Here is a 3,613-nt window from a genome sequence, read left to right on the forward strand (position 1 = left end):
GTTCTAAAAGCACTACATTTTTACTCCTTCCCTTCCAAGTTTTATGCCTTTTACATCATATTTTACATCTTTTCATTTTGTGTATTACTTAGATCATTATTTTAGATTTAGATGATTTTACGACTTTGTCTTTTAAGCTTCATAATAACTTTGTTAAGTGGTTGATCCACTATATTTGCTATATGTTTTCCTTTGTTATTGAGATTTTTTTCTTTTATAATTTTCTTGTTTCTATTTATGATCTTTTCTCTTCCATTTGAGGAAGTCCCTTTAACATTTCTTGTGAGGCTGGGTCAGCGTAATGAGCTCATTTAGCTCTTGCTTAATTGAGAGACCTCTTATCTCTCCTCCAGTTCTGAATGATAACCTTGCTGGGTGGCTTATTCTCAACTGCACTTTTTTCCTTTCAGAAATTTGGATATATCATGCCAGCCCCTACTTCCCTATACAATTTGTCCTAAAAACTAGCTGATGGTCTTATGAGATTCTCTTATGCACTACTAGTTGTTTTTCTGTTCTTAGTTTTAAGGCCCTCTCTTTAACTTTTGACATTTCAATTAATGTGTCTTGGTGTGGACCTCTTTGGTTCATCTTGTTTGGAACTCTCTGTGTTCCTGGACCTGGATGTCTGTTTCCTTCTCCAGATTAGGAAAGTTCTCACCATTATTTCTTCAAATAGGTTTTATGTCACTTCTCTGTCTTTCTCCCTTGGATTTCTTATAATGCAAATATTAGCATTTGCTTGATGTTGTCCCAGAGGTCTCTTAAACTATCCTCATGAAAAAAAAGAAATGTGAGACAGCAAAAGAGACACAGATGTATAGAAGTCTTTTGGACTCTGTGGGAGAGGGAGAGGGTGGGATGATTTGGGAGAATGGCATTGAAACATGTATAATATCATATATGAAATGAATCGCCAGTCCAGGTTCAATGCATGATATTGGATGCTTGGGGCTGGTGCACTGAGATGACCCAGAGGGATGGTACGGGGAGGGAGGAGGGAGGGGGGTTCAGGATGGGGGACACGTGTACACCCGTGGCGGATTCATGTTGATGTATGGTGAAACCAATACAATATTGTAAAGTAAAAAAAAATTTTTTAATTAAAAAATTGAAAAAAAATTTTTTCTTCCTGCTCTGATTGGGTGATTTCCACTACCATGTCTTCTAGATTGCTAATCCATCTTTTGCATTTTCTAATCTGCTGTTGATTTTCTCAACTGTGTTTTTCATTTTTAATATTCTTCAATTTTAATTGGTTATTTTTAATATTTTCTATCTCTTTGTTGAGATTCTCATTAAGTTCATCAATTTTTCTCCTAAGTTTGATAAGCATCTTTAGGCCTACTGTTTTGAATTTTGTATCTAGTAAACTGCTTATCTCTGTTTTGCTTAGTTCCCTTTTCTGATACCCAGGTGCTCTTTTGTTTGGAATGCCTTCTTTTGCCTCCTCATTTTCACCTAACTCTTTGTATACATATATCTCTCCAGGTCTTAAAAGAGTGACCTTAGGTAGGAGTTGTCCTGTGGGGACCAGTGGCACAATACCCACTGATTACCAGAACTAGGTGTTCAGAGGTATCCCCAGTGTGGGCTGCGTGGACCCTTTCTTTTGTGGTTGGGCTGCTGCTGATGCAGACATCCTGGTGGACAGGGTTTATTCTGAGGCCAGCTAGCTACGTGACTTGGCAGAGCCTCGTGTGGATACTTTAGTGGGTGGATCTGGTCCCTCACCTAGCTGTCTAGTAGGCCTTACCTTGAATATGTGGGTGTACTGGTGTGTCAGGCTGATCCCCTGGAGTGGGAGCCACTTTGGAAGGGTGCTTTTGCTGGCTGAGTCCTGCCGTCAGATGGACAGGCCTAACTGTCCAGGGCAGGAGCCTCTTGGAGGGTGCCACTGCCAGCCAGGAGGGTGAGAGTCGTCTTGGAAGGACTGGCTGGGTGCAGTGGGTTGTTTCTCAGGGGAATGCTGGGTGCCCAGTGTTAGCTAATTTGCTGGAGAATGACAGAAATGACACCTGCCCGTGTTGGACCAGCTAGGTGGAAGAATTTTTTTTAAGAAGGCACCTGCTAGTACTTCTGTCTCTGGAAGAAGTGTTACCAGATCCCTGTTCTTCCACACATCCTAAAATTAGTCAGTGAGGTTTTTATTTGTTTTTTTTTTTTTTTGCATGACCCAGGTGCTTGTGTGGCTCAGCTGCAGCCTAGGCACTGGGGCTTAGAATGAAGGAGTCTGTGCAAAAGTCCTTCAAGAGTGGAATCTCACTTTCCCACAGCCCTCTGGCTCCCTGGAGGTAAGCCCCAGTAGTTTTCAAGATGAGACATTATGAAGGCTCATCTTCCTGCTGCAGGTCCCTCAGGTTGGGGAATTTGATGTAAAGCTTGGGCCCCTCAAACCTCAGGGGGGAACCCCATGTTTGTGATACCTCTTCTGTTTGTGAATTGTTGCAACAGGGCTGTGGGTTCTGACAAGACCATGCCTCTGTCCCTCCTACTTTGTCTTGATGTGGCCTTCTCTTTATATTCTTAGTTTTAAAAATCTGTTCTGTTACTCTTTAGATCATTCTCGGAGATCACTATTCTATATGTAAATAGTTGTAGTTTTGGTGGATTTGTGGGGAGAGGTGAGTTCAGGATCTTTCTACTTCACCATCTTGATCTAGATCCTGTCTTTCCTCTTGGCCTCTTATACTCATATTTTAAAATTTATTTTGTTGAAGTATAGTTGATTTACAATATTGTGTTAATTTCAGTTACATGGCAAAGTGATTCTGCTTATATACACACACACAATATTGCTTTCCATTATGGTTTATTACAGGATACTGAAAGTAGTTCCCTGTACTATACAGTGGGACCTTGTTGTGCATCCATTCCAAATATAACAGCTTGCATCTGTCAGTTCCAAACTCTCAATCCATCCTCTGTCCACTCCCTCTCCATCGAAAACCACAATTTTGTTTTCTATATTCGTGAGTCTGTTTCTATTTTGTAGATAAGTTCCTTTGTGTATTCCATTGTGTGTGTGTGTGTGTATCTCCTGGAGAGGGAATGGCAACCCACTCCAGTAATCTTGTCTGGAAAATTCAATGGACAGTGAAGTCTGGAGAGCTACAGTCCATGGGGTCGCAAAAGAATCAGACACAACCAAGTGACTAAACAACTACACACACACACACACACACACACACACACAGACACACACAGAGTCTTCCTCATCCCTTCCTCTGTTGATGGACATTTAGGTTGTTTCCATATCTTGGCTGTTGTAAATAGTGCTGTTGTGAATATAGGAATGTATGTATCTTTTTGAATTATAACTTTGTTCAGATATATGGCCAGGAGTGGGGATTGCTGGATCACTTGGTAACTTTATTTTCAGTGTTTTGAGAAACCTCTGTACTGGTTTCCATAGTAGCTGCATGAACCTGCATTTCCACCAGCAGTGTAGGAGGCTTCCCTTTTCTCCATACTCTCTCCAGCATTTGTTATTGGTAGATTTTTTAATGGTGGTACTTCATTGTAGTTTGACTTGCATTTCTCTAACAATTAGCACTTATATTAATTCTTAAAGTATCAGTCTGGGCTTTACTTGTACAGGAAACCTTCTATG

The sequence above is a fragment of the Ovis canadensis genome, chromosome 22 (genome assembly GCF_042477335.2).
Source record: "Ovis canadensis isolate MfBH-ARS-UI-01 breed Bighorn chromosome 22, ARS-UI_OviCan_v2, whole genome shotgun sequence".
Classification (NCBI taxonomy): domain Eukaryota; kingdom Metazoa; phylum Chordata; class Mammalia; order Artiodactyla; family Bovidae; genus Ovis; species Ovis canadensis.